We start from the raw sequence: 13501 nt of genomic DNA, 5'->3' as shown, positions 1-13501 counted from the left end.
CTCTTCTCTTCTCTTCTCTTCTCTTCTCTTCTCTTCTCTTCTCTTCTCTTCTCTTCTCTTCTCTTCTCTTCTCTTCTCTTCTCTTCCTTTCCCTGACTGCTTGCTCACTGCTCCATCAACACAGATTTATTTCCATGCTCGATTTGTAGGAATAAAAAAGCCAGATAAGAAATATGTTTTTAATAGCAATGTCACCAGTGAATGCAGAGCATCTCGATATCAGCCATTAAGTAAAAGCAGGGGAGGAATGAGCATCATTTGTCTGTTGCCAGCTTCTCTCAACTGGCTTTCATTTAGAGGAGAAAAAATCCCCAATCATTTCTATCCAGGTAATAGTGAAATATATTCTTTGTCAGCAACAGGTCAAAATGCAGAGATATGTTATTCACAGCAAGCTGACTTCACATTTTCTAACCTAAATGCTGGATTGCTCTCCTCAATTACTCACATATGTTTTCTGGTTTAATAATAACCCACATGCTGTCCCCTAAAGAAAACTACAGACTTCATGATGTTCAGCTAGAATACATAGATCTGCTCAGCCATTTCTTGTTCCAGAAGCTGAACCAGCCAGTCCCAGAGATGAAATTAAGAGAGGTGCCAGTATAAAGCTCATCCTGTTAAAATATAACAAATATGCAATTTACCCACCAAAGAATTGCAAGTAAGGAAAATTTTAATGATACTGTGACTTAAGAAAGAGGCAAAAGAAGCCTGATGGTCAAGCCATGTGTTCTCTGCTCCAGGCCTTCTGCAAAGCAAATTTATTTTCTGCCCACACAGATCTGGACAATTTTCTATCAGCTCAGCTGCTCCAGTTTCTTACCCCTGGAATTCTGTGGGGCTGCAAGGGTTCATTAATCTTGGAACTGCAAAGGCAGAGTTAAAGCAGCAAGTGTGAGCTGGCTTTGTGCAATGCCTGCTTGCACACTGCTTTGGAGCTACATGTAAGCAATGACCAGAGCCATGGGCAGGTTCTGCAGCTGGTGCTTCATAAAGAAATTATGGTCTGTTACCCTGTAAGGATACTGAGGGTGGAGTCCATCTAGAAGAAAGTGTCAAAGAGCATGGTCAGAGCTTCTTAAGAAGTAATTTGTGCAACCAGGGATGTGCCAGACAAGAAATGAGATGTGGAAACAGTCACAGTCAGAAAGTCACACTCCTGAAATCTGCTCATGTCATCATTCATAGAATCAGAGAATTATTTGGGTTGTAAGGGACCTTAAGGATCATCCAGTTCCGAGCAGGGACACCTTCCACTGGACTTGGCTGCTCAAAGATCCAACCTGGCCTTGGACACTTCCAGGGATGGGGCTGCCACAGCTTCTCTGGGCAACCTGTGCAGGGCATCCTCACCCTCACAGGGAACAATTTCTTCTTAATATCCATCCTAAACCTACTCTGTTCCAGTCTAAAGCCATTCTCCCTTATCCCAGCACTACATTCCAGCCTCATTTTCAGCCCTGTGGCAGCAGGGAGGTGCCAGCTCAGGAAAACATCTCCAGGGTGGGTGATGCTGTGCTCATCACTGTTCCAAATCCCCTTGCCAGGTGTTGGATGGGAGAACTGGGCTGCTCACCAGTGGGGATTTCAGTTTCCAGTAGAAAAAACCAAATGTTCTGAGAGCACAGATGGTGTTGACGTAACCAAACCCCATGTTCTCCCTGGAAAAAAGTTTAGTGGGAGCTTTTTGACCAGCACCAAAGACACTTTCAACACAGAGAGCTTAGTGATCCCCCCAAAGATGAAGGATTGAGAAGTTTCAGATTCCCTTCCTGCCCTGCATCAGCTCTGGGTGATGCCTCAGCAGTCTGGCATTGAACAATGCCCCGTGACTCGCAAGCCCCGCGTTCCTAAAGAGATCACTTCCAAGTGTAGTGCACTAAAACCTCATATGATTTCCATATGTCCTGCTGCCTGAATACTTTTCAACTGGTTCACGATGCAAAAAAAAGAAAAAAAAAAAACTTATAAACACATTACCTTGACAGGAACAATTCCTGGAGTAACAGGAGATCCGATAGCACAGACTTTGAAAGGCGATCGTTATTATCCAGTAGCGTTTTCCTCTGTAGTCTACGAAATTTATGTCAGTGAGTCACATCCTTTCAAAGCAAAGAATGAAAAGTGCCCTGCAGGACAGGTGAGCTCCTCCCCAAGCCTCTCCATGACTGTTCAGCTCCAGAGCTGCTCCCAGCGCTGCCAGCAAAGCTATTAGCTGAACAAGCCACAGAGCCGGATGCCTTGGGTGGGAGAGAAAATGATCCAAGCTTCCACATCTGGGGCTTGCTGCAGCTGTAGCCACAAGTGCTGACTCCTTTGCTGGAGGACACAGAGGGCCCAGATGGAGAGAAAAGCAGCTCTGCCACTGCTGCCCCCAAACGTGGATGGTTTGAGCAGAGAGAGGTGGAACAGCCCTTGTGCTTCTGACAGCACAAAACCATCCTTAAAAACGTGGCTCAGGAGAGGACATGGCTCTTGTGGGCACTGAGTGCTGTGCACAGCACGCAAAAGCCTTGAGGTCTGCCAGGCTGGGCCTCCCCAGCATTCCCTGTGAGGCTGGAAGTTGTTTTTTTTCAGCCTTGGGTGTCTCAGTCCTCTGTGCTGATTTTGTACCATTGGACCTGTCTGCCTGCTAATGCTTTACAGGTTCATTTCACCCCTCCCCAGCTCGTTCCCTACTTTATTTTCACACACACACACACACACACACACACAAACACACACACACAAACACACACACACACAAAAAAAAAAAAAAAAAAAGCAAATATTCCTCTCTGTGCCAGACTTCAAATATAAGAGATGCTCGATCTCTGCAGAGCAAGATTTTTCAAATGCTTCTTCTGCAGTGCCCAAGCTGAAATTATCCACAAATGGGAGGTCCTAATGTTGGGAATAGTTGCAATGACAGATTGACAGAGCTAGCCTGGAAACCCCATACTCCCACCCCTAGGGTGGCATCTGGATGATCCAAACACTGATGTAGATGGAGGACTTCAAAATTCAAAGCAGAAGAGTAATAACAAACCTTTGACCCTAGCCACTGATCCAGGGAATTTCTCCTGGTACACCAGTGGAAACAGCTCTCATACATGGGCATCCCATGACCTGCCTTGTGGGGTTTAGTATTGCCCTGAGACAGCCCACCTGGCCCCTGCAGATCTTTTGGGATTCCCACATAGAAATTTTGGGTTACATTAGTGAATCCATGAGAAGAGCTCTCCTTCATCTCTCCTTCCTGTGAAGTGCATCCCTGCTTTTAAGTGGAAACTGGAAGGATAGCTAGTGCTAGTGGGGGAATAATGTGTGTTAACTGCTGAAAGCCCTTGGGAGAAGCCGGTCAGAGGAACCTGTTTTCAGCATGAAGGCTGGTTCAGCTCTTTGTGAATTTGTAGTAAATCAGCACTTCATAATAAGAACAAATGTTTCATTCTCACTTAAAAATTACCACGGTCAAAGCCTTGTAATGTGCAGTTTTCATGCAGGGCTTACATGACACGAACTTAAATCTGTCCCATTTTCATCTGTAATTTAAAACGTGTTATTTTGATCGATGAATTAGTAAAGGAACCCGGGATAATTTTGAAACTACCAGCTTAGTAAAGTTGCCTGACCTTGCAAATAACCTTTCCAGTTTAGAAGATTTTAATAGCTTAACTATTAGCTAATCTCCTGGGAAACGTTTTTCCTGGGCAAAACTAGTATGGAAATACAACACCACTAATAAGGTTTCCATCTTTCTTCTATCTTGATCTTTTTAATTAATTGCCACGCAGTAAAAACATAAGACTGGGAGGCAGGGGGTAAAAATCCTTGCAGGGGGAGGGCAGGAGTTAACTGTAGGCTGTTTCTAGGCTTTACCTGCCTTTTTTTGCATGGATTCATTAGGTGCTGAAATATATTAGCAATTGTTAAGGCATAACTGCTGCTTGATTTCTTGACACTCTGAGCTGAAAGCTGTGAAATAGATCACTTTGTAATGGACAAAAGCTGCTCTGGTTTATAATGAATAAACATTAAAACCTAGAATGGTCGCAGGGCACCTCAACAAGCCCCCGAGAACTTTTTGTGTCGATGTAGTTGATTCTTGGGGTTTGTGGGTTATTTTTGAGGAGGGGCAGTGCTTTTTCTGAGGGTGATAAAGGACTGTAAATACGGGATTTGTTACAGGAAAAAACAGAATCGTGTGTAAGTGGAGGAGATAGGATGGAAATTCGTGGCTCAGGTGGAATGTGGACTAGAATATTGTATAAAACATCGGCATCCTGGTTGGTTGATTTTCCCCAGGTTCCTAATGCCCTTTTATCTATTGTCCCTCTAACACAAGTACTGTGCTGGATTGAGAAGAGGCTCTCCCTATGGAATTACCTGGCTGATAAAGAAGTTCTCATTTTATTTCACCCGTGTTTTCACAGAATCACAGAATAATGAGGTTGGAAGAGTCCTCTAAGGTCATCGAGTCCAACCCATGCCCTATCACCTCAACCAGACTATAGCACCAAGTGCCACGTCCAGTCTTTTTTCAAACACATCCAGGGATGGTGATTCTACCACCTCCCTGGGAAGAGCATTCCTGTACTTTATTATTTGTTTTGCACTGTGTTTTTCGATGCTGTCTGGGGAAAAGGAAAAAAATTAAAGGCAATTCTGCTTGCTAGGCCAGGAGCATGTGGCTTTTTCACTTCTGTAGCTCTCCAGCAGCCCAGCTCCAGGTTACAGCTGAGGGCAGCCCAGCAAGGATAAGGACAAGGACAAGAGGACATCACCCAGTGGGTGTTTGCTGTGCTTCAGGTGCTGTTTCACCTTCCAAACCCATTATCTATTACTGCTCCAGGAACAGGAAACCAGGGGCAAGAAACTGAAATAAAAGATCCTTTCAAACCACAAAAATTAATAAATGAATGTTTTCATGTTAAAGATATGCCTTTTTTTTTTTTCTTTTTTTTTTTTTTTTTGTTTTTTTTTTTTTTTTTTACCTTTTATGTCTTGGTGAAGAGCTTGTTGAGCTTTTCATTTGTCTGCAAACATTCTGCATCCTCAGCTGGGACAAAGATCACCCACCTGTGCAGGTGAAGGCACAGTTTAGGGAAGGAATAAAACAGCTCCTGCATGAAGACAGTGTTTTGGTGCCAGGGAATGGACCATGGGGTGTGATGGCCTGAGTTCAGAGTCCTGCCCCGAGGGCTCTGCTTGCAGTGAAAATGAGCTTGGTCTTTGCTCGGCTGTGAGGTGACCTCTGAAGCAGCACTTCAGCCCCTGGAGCACAGAAGTGAGCCTGCAGCCTGGAAGGCCCTGGATGATGATGACCTGTTATTTTATCTTGAGCAGGAGGAGCGTTTGCACGTGGCTTTTAGAGCTAATCACTCAGGCTCTTTGAGGAGAGCAGGAATTTCCCTCCCTCCCCCTCCAGCAACCTGGGACTTTATTGTGTGTCTGGATCATTTCAGGCTGATCCTTCCTTAACATTTTCCATTTATTTCCCCCAGGTTCAAACTTCTGGAGCTCTCTGGCATGTGTGATGGAGGCTCTTTGCTTGAGCCCATTGAACCCAGCCCTTCCCTGCTGCAGTCCCTGTTATCCCTCTCCATGAACCACTTACTGTGCTTTTCATCCTTCTGGGATCTCCCTGCTGATCCCTGTGTCTCCCATATCAAAATCCTGGGTTTTTGCCTCTTTCACTATCAACATTGATGATGCACAGGCGGCAATCCAAAGGAGATGTGAGAAGCAGCAGCACTCTCCTGTTTCCCTTCTATCCTGTCAAGCCTATGGGGAAAGCCTGAGGCTACAAGCAAAATAGAGAAGGGAAAAATAGAGAAGGGAAACTCCATTTTTTTTCCCCATGCCCTGAGGCTCCTAAATATTTGTTGTTTGCTCAGTCCAGTTTTGCTCTAGTGAGCAAGGGCTCCCTGCAGGGACTGGAGTGCAGGGTAGCAACAAACAGGAGAAAATGGCAAAGGTCAGAGAGGCTGACATTCAAACCTTGGGATTAAATTGTGGGCAGTCATTGTCAATGTGCCCAAAATACCTCAAAATTTACGTGGGAGCAGGGGTGAGCAGGGCTGCTCACCCCATGGCTGCTGCAGGCTCCCTCCTGTCCCATGAGGTGTTCAGCAGCTGTGGGGTCTCTGCAGGGCTGCTGGGCACCACCTGCACCCATCAGGGGTCCAGGCTGGGGGGACAGACCCTAAACTGGCTCTTCCCAGCAGGTGCTGGTGGCAGGCTCATCCCAGCCCAGGGAGGGCAGGCTCACAGGGCAGGGTGAAACCTTGTGAGAGAAGTGCTGGTGCTGGTCTGACATCCTGGGCGGGCTGGCTGGGAGATCAGATGTGGTTGTTATTCCAAATACATCCAGAGGTACTCAGGGTGGCAGAAGACAGAGGAAATGAAGCTGCTGTGCCTGTCCAGAGTCTCACAGTTGTGCATCTCCAGCGTGGTGGCTGTCACCTCCTTCTCCACTGAGCACCTTCTGGGTGACCCTGCACTTCTGCCCGTGGGTTATCCCCAAGCCACTCACACTCCAAAAACACTGGATGCACACACAGAGCTTTCCTGGAGGTCCCTGAGCTGATGTGACTGTACCTGTCCCCAGAGCAATCTGCCCTGAAACCCACAGAAAAATCATTTCATGCCAGTGCTGGACTGTAAAGCTCCTGTCTGCTCTGGGACATTGCAACTGCAGAACAGAATTCGTGGCCTCTCGCAGAGGACCGTGCTCTAAGTAAATAATATTATTTTAGAAAACAAAATTCATTTTGCAGCCCGAGACCAACTGCAACAGGATACGAAGCAGGGGGAAAAGAAGTAAAAATGCCTTGCCCCCGGGCCTATTTATTATTTATACACCACTGTGCCTAGATAAACTCCTCCTTGAAAGAGCAGGACGAAAATAATTCTGCAATGTGGAAACAAACTACCTATTTAAAGTGATTTTATGCCTGAATGGCCTCATTATAAAAACAGCCTGCATGCAATAACTTTTTACCTTTTTCTACAATATCCAATGAACTGCTTTTTGTCACTCTCACCAGTCTCAGTGCTTTCATGCAACCACCTTGGTGGAAAGCCTTCATGGTTTCCTTAGAAACGTCTTCCTTCCTGGATGCTGACCCATGGTACTTGAGGCAGCTAAAACCCTGGAGAGGTCCTGTTCAAACAGGAAAGAGCAGACAGTTTAATGGCCAGCTTTGCAGCTCTGCTCCTCCACAGTTTACAGTAGTTGGGAACTATGAAAGAAAAATATCACAAGGAAGGTTTCTTTATTTTAGGGTCAGCTCTGTGTGGGTGTTTTTTGACAAAAGCTGAATCTGCAGCTCACAGGCTGCTGGTGGGCAATGGTGGGATGGAGATGGTTCAGTTGCAAAGTGCTGGTGCTCAGGAGATGGCTCCTCATGTGTAAATAGGCTTTTTCCTTCAGAAAAAATGCATCCTGTGTCCTTCTAGGTGCATTCATAACTCACTGGCACAAGAGGCAGTCTGACAAGCCATAAATAATGTCACCTTTCAAGTGTTTTGCAGAGAGTGCTCTGCAGTGTCTGAGCAGGAACAAGAGGCCAGAGTCCAGCAGCCCTTGAGAGAGGTGGGAAAAACACTTGTCAGGCTGTGGGGTTATTAAACCAGGCTTATCTCCAGCCCTGCTCGTGGCCAGGCAGTCCTTGCCAGGGACAGTGACCCACCTCACGTGCTGGTCACTGCCCCTGGCATTACTGGAGACTCCAGGGTGCTCCTCAGGTAAAGGGACTGCTGAGAACTTTCTAACCTGCACCTCCCATCAGCAAGAGCAAGAGCATGGGTGGGTCATGCAGGTGTTTTAGATTTGCTGCTTCCTCTCATTTTTATTCACTTCCAGGGGAACTCGTGAAAATTTTCAACTACACCAAAACCTACACAATAGTTTGTTTGTTTGTTTTGGTTTCATTGGGTTTGGGGTTTTTTGTTTTTTTTTGTTTTGTTTTGTTTTGTTTTGCGCTGCCTAAATAGTGATTCTCCGAGAAAGCTGGAGAGAAACTGTTTACAAGGACAGGTTTAGATTAGGGATTAGGAAGAAGTTCTTCTCTGTGAGGATGGTAGAAGTTCTTGGCACAGGTTCCCAGAGAAGCTGTGGCTGCCCCATCACTGGAAGTGCCCAAGGCCAGGTTGGACAGGGCTTGGAGACACCTGGGACAGTGGGAGGTGTCCCTGCCATGGCAGGGGGTGGAATGAGATGGTGTTTAAGGTCCCTTCAAGCCAACCATTCTCTGATTCTATGATGACATCTTCCAAGTGCTGCTTTCTCTCCAGGCTTTGCTACCTTTACATAAAGAATGGAAAAACCAGCGACACTTCCTTTACCAGCTCTAAGCTGTGTGACTCCCCAATCTTGTTCCAAATCCTGCTCCATGTAGCAGCCACAGGCTTGGGAAATCCATGGTGTAAAGCAGAGCAAAATATCCCCAGGCTATTCACAGTCCAAGGTGCCCAGGAGCTCTGTGGTGAGCATGGCACTCACCCTGTCCCCATGCAAAGGAGCAGAAATAAATAGCTGTTAAATGCAGTGTAGTGCTGTGCCAGTGCTGGTGCACCAGGGCAGAGAGGAAAAACCTGGAGAACTGTAATTAACAACAACAAAAATAAATTACGCAAGAGCACTTCTCTTAAAGTTTTTAATAGCAAACGTTAGAGAGAGCAGGTTTTTCAAGCCAAACAGGAAGGAAAACAAATAAACAACAGCACTCAGTGCTTTTAGAAGTCAGGTTATCAACCACGGACCCACAGACAGGAACTGATGAAGCAGAAATGTTGAGGGAAGCAGATGAAGGTTTCAAAGAACACAAACACATAAAACCCTGAGATGTGTGTTTATAAATAAGCCCAGGGAAGAGCTGGGCACACAATTCCCAGGCTGAGGGTTATGGGCTGGAAGGAGAGTCTGAAGATTTGGCCTACACAGGTAAAATCTGTAAATGGCTGAGGAGGATTTTGGGCATGTTCAAATTTGGGGAAGTCAGACAACATAGCGAAAGTCACTGCTGCCGGTGTGGGTGCGACATCAGAAGGGAAGGGCAAAGAAAAGCTGAAGAAAAACTAGAAGCAGCTCTATCCTCTCCAAAGGACAGTGACAGTTGTGGAAAAGCTCTGCACAGGATTGCACACACTCCTCAGGGCTGCAACCCTGCCATGGATCACACCAGGAAACACAAGGAAACACAAGGCTCTTGTGGGGTCCCAGGCTCTCTGTAGGGTGACCTGCTGTGGGCTGAGCTGCTCTTACTGCAAACCTCTCTCAGCCTCCAGGCAGTTTGTATTGTCAGTGGCACAGGAGGGGAGAGGGTTAATACCTACAGGAAAAGGTTCAGTGGCCTCTTGGTGATGTGTAAATTAGCAAGTGGACAGTTGCCCCAGAGAGAAATGGCAAACAAATATTTATTGGTTGTTTCAAAGAACCGCAGCCATAAAACTTTGCCATTTGACTGCAGAAGTGTTTGTGTTTTTACTGAAACCAGTGCTAAAGGTGATGGCTTTATTTCTAACCAAGGTAACCCCTGTAGCCCTGTGATTTACTGCCTTCAGGTAACAGAAAAAGCCAAAAAGCCACCTAGCATGTGCTTCAATGTACGTGGCTCTTGCAGTGTGACAGGAAGATGCCAGGAATGAATTTGAATACCATTTTTATCTTATGAATGTGGGTAAACACCTGATGGGGCAGACTGAAGGAGGTTGAGCCAGGCTCTCTGCTCAGTCAGACTCAGTGGCTAAGCCAGAGGCAATACAGAAAATTCCATTTGTATGTAAAAAATAAAAGCTTTCTATGGAGTGAGAGTGGTTGAACGCTGGACCAGGTTGCCCAGAGACATTTTGCAGGGGACCCTTCTCTATGTATTTTCCAGGCTATCTCACTGACTATTTAAACTCAAAAAATATATGTTTAGACACCCACTGACCTAGCAGGATATTTAGAAATATTTATCTTCAGTAGAAACCCCGTGTAAAGTGAAGCACTGTCTAACAGGAGTGGAATTGTCAAAATCTAAGGATACATATAAATTATTGCATGGGTGCCTTAAACCTATATATATGGATATAGATATAAAATATGGAGATAAAAATATAAATATATTTATATATTTATATTTATATTTAGATATATTTATATATGGAGATATGGTTGGAGATATAGATAAAACAGAGATCTATTTCCTAAATTACAGTAACTTCTAATAGGGTTCATGCTTAATAATGAACAGTTTGGCATTCAATTCAATTAATTTCTATTCAGTTCAATTCAATTCAATCCAATCCAATTCAATTCATTTCTATTCAATTCAAATGCATGTTAATTTTTTCCTTGCATTTTTAAGATGTCATCAAAACGCACTGGCCTTTGGTCAAGGTTAATTTATTTATTTAAATTAATTTATTTCAAAGAAAAAACTCAGTTTCTAAACCCACCTATAGTTTTCTAGGTTGGAGCTTGGACAGAAAGGCACCGTGAAGGGTAAGGAAATGATGAAGGCACTTGGGTGTGTGTGAAATATCTCAGTTTGCTTCAGTGCTTCATCATCAATAAGTGCTTGAATGGATGAATGGCCTGAGCAAATGCTCAGTGTCAGAGTGGACATAAATTTCAGCTGAACTGCAAAAGTTATGGAGAGGCCAGAAATCCATTCCTGTCACCGTGTGCCATTTGCTCATTAGGCCCCAGAGACCACCGTCACCACCCCTGCTCTGGGGGCTGAGGTTTAATTTGGATTTATAGAAGATCATGGCATGCACACTTTGGTGCAGCCTTTGAAAGAACTTGTGTTCCAGTGACCCCAGCATCCTGAGTCAGCTTGGTTAAGGAAATATGCACTGAGAGGTCATGGAAGAGGCCAGGCCCTCTGGAATTCTGTGGAGACTCCTCAGTGCCTGTGGGAAGCCATCCCAGGGCTCTGCCTTCCTACCCCTCCTCTCCTACCTCATGGACAGCTCACTCACCCTGCCAATGGGTACCACTCCTTAAAACAGATGGGCTCTGAATGTTTGCCTTGAGGACTGAAACAAAAATCAGGGAGAATATTCTGATCATCTCCAAACACAAAAGGAAGTTTGGTGAGAATTATTGTCTGCAAGCATTTCCCTGTTTTGCAGAGAAGCTGTTTTTTTCGTTGTCTGTGATGGTGTTCACAGGGGTCTTAGGATGAGGGAAGAGATGAGGATCTGACTCCACGTTTCAGAAGGCTTGATTTATTATTTTGTGATATATATTATATTAAAACTATACTAAAAGAATAGAAGAAAGGATTTCATCAGAAGGCTAGCTAAGAAGAGAATAGGAAAGAATGATAACAAAGGTTTGTGGCTCGGGCTCTCTGTCCAAATCAGCTCACTGGGATTGGCCATTAATTAGAAACAACCACATGAGACCAATCACAGATGCACCTGTTGCATTCCACAGCAGCAGATAACCATTATTTACATTTTGTTCCTGAGGCCTCTCAGCTTCTCAGGAGGAAAAATCCTAAGGAAAGGATTTTTCATAAAAGATGTCTGTGAGAGTTGTCTGCAGAGGGAAAAGACGTAGCGACTAATGTGTTAACAGTGGGGAAAATGCATTCTTTTCAGTATGTATGAGTGAATTGTGGCTGAAGTATTTCACTGCTCATTCTTGCTAATTCACCTTTGAGGGGTCTCTATGACAAACAAAAGCCATCCTCAGAGGAAGACCTCATTTCCCTGGGAAGAGAGGAATTAGCACACATTAAAATTCTATTTGCCTAATTCACTTGGAATTCTAATTGAAATGCTTTTGCAATCTGAATTACACCACTTCTTCCCCACTTATTGCCTAAGTTAAGAAGGAAAAGTTGCTGTATGACTTTCTTAAGGGACACCTAAGCCTGGCTGAGCTGTTCCTGGGAAGCTTTGAGTGTTTGTCATCAGGCAGCTGGTCCCAGCCTCCTGGGGCCATCTATCCACTCTTCCTCCTCAGGACATGGGAATATTAACTTGGAAAAACCCTCTCTGCCCCACCAAAAGCCAAATCACCCAGGTGCCTTCCAGGAAGATTTCACAAAATGAGAGGCAAAAGAAGGGCAGGAAGAAAAATAACTCCAGGATGAATTTAGATGAGCTGTTTTAATGATGAAAATTCCTTTATTAATCCCTCTCCAGCTTTGCTGCTGCTGCTGCAGGAAGGGGAATGTTGTAAAGATAGTGAAAGGTGTTCCTGCCCATGGCAGCAGGATTTGGAAGTGGATGATCTTTAAGATCCCTTCCAACCTAACCATTTCTGTCTTTCTATAAGGGAAATACATTAAAAGTATCTATATTTCTATTAATTTCTATTTTCTATTCATATTTCTATTTCTATATATATTTATATTTATATCTATAGTCATAGTTATATTTATAGTTATATTTATCATTATAGTTTTAGCTGTGGTTAGTTATAGTTATATTTATAGTTAGAAAAAATTATTTTTATTTTTATTTTTATTTTTATTTTTATTGATATTGATATTGATATTGATATTGATATTGATATTATATTTATATTTAAAGTGCTAAAAGCTGTGACACATCAGAAAAATCCCCGTGGACTCTGCACGTTTGTGCTGCTTTTATATCAAAGAACTGTCCTGTCACCCACAGAGCACTCTGCTTTCCAGGAGTGCCAAATCCAGAGCTGAGTGATTCGCCCTCAAAGTCAGATCAGTTTTACAGGGTCTCTAATCCCCACAGATTACTCTGCCCCATGAAGACTACTGCTCCACTGGTGCAGGAGGTGGATTTTATAGCAGCACCAAAATCCCTTCTCATCTGTTATCTTTGCCTGGAGAATCAGACTTTTGACATAAACCTGGAAGGTAGTTCAAAGCCTTGCTGCATAAACACACATCCATTTTTTGTACTTTAGGAATAGGTAATGTAAGAGTTGAAAGGTGAAGGTTATGGCAGTTCGTGTTTATTTCACCAAGAACCAAGAGATGGGAAACATCTGGCACTTACACACCAAGCAAGTCTTAAAAACAAAGAGATCTAGACTTTAGTCCGGCTGAGCAAGCACTGGGATAAAAGCTAATGACAGGCTGCTTATTTAAAGGGATCATAATACAGAGCAGCCATGTAGGGAACCAGGGAGGATTCGGGAGGGGGAAAATGAGGGGAAAATTCAGCTTTGTGTTTCCAAGCTAAGGGTCAAAGCCTGACTTGAGTTACCCTGCAGTGTCAGTCCTGACCTGCAGGCTCATAGAGCCCTCCAGGTTTCACTTGGTCCTCATTTCCAGCATGAACAAATACCCAAAGCAGTGCTCAGAAGTGCTGCTGGTGTGTTCCAAGTGTGACAATGTAGAAGCCCTCGGGAGCAATGCTTTTTGTGAAGGTGAGAGGAGGGCTGAGCACAGAAGTGACTCGCAGTGAGGTGAGTTGGGTTAGCGTGAAATGTTCGTCAGCAGTTCCTGGGAAGGATGGGCGTGCTCAAGCACATTGCTGCAGCTTCCCTGGAGCAGATCTTCACCTGCTTTGCATCTTCCTGCTG

Source organism: Geospiza fortis, unplaced genomic scaffold (genome assembly GCF_000277835.1).
Source record: "Geospiza fortis unplaced genomic scaffold, GeoFor_1.0 scaffold396, whole genome shotgun sequence".
NCBI lineage: Eukaryota > Metazoa > Chordata > Aves > Passeriformes > Thraupidae > Geospiza > Geospiza fortis.
This window is presented reverse-complemented; position numbering follows the sequence as displayed.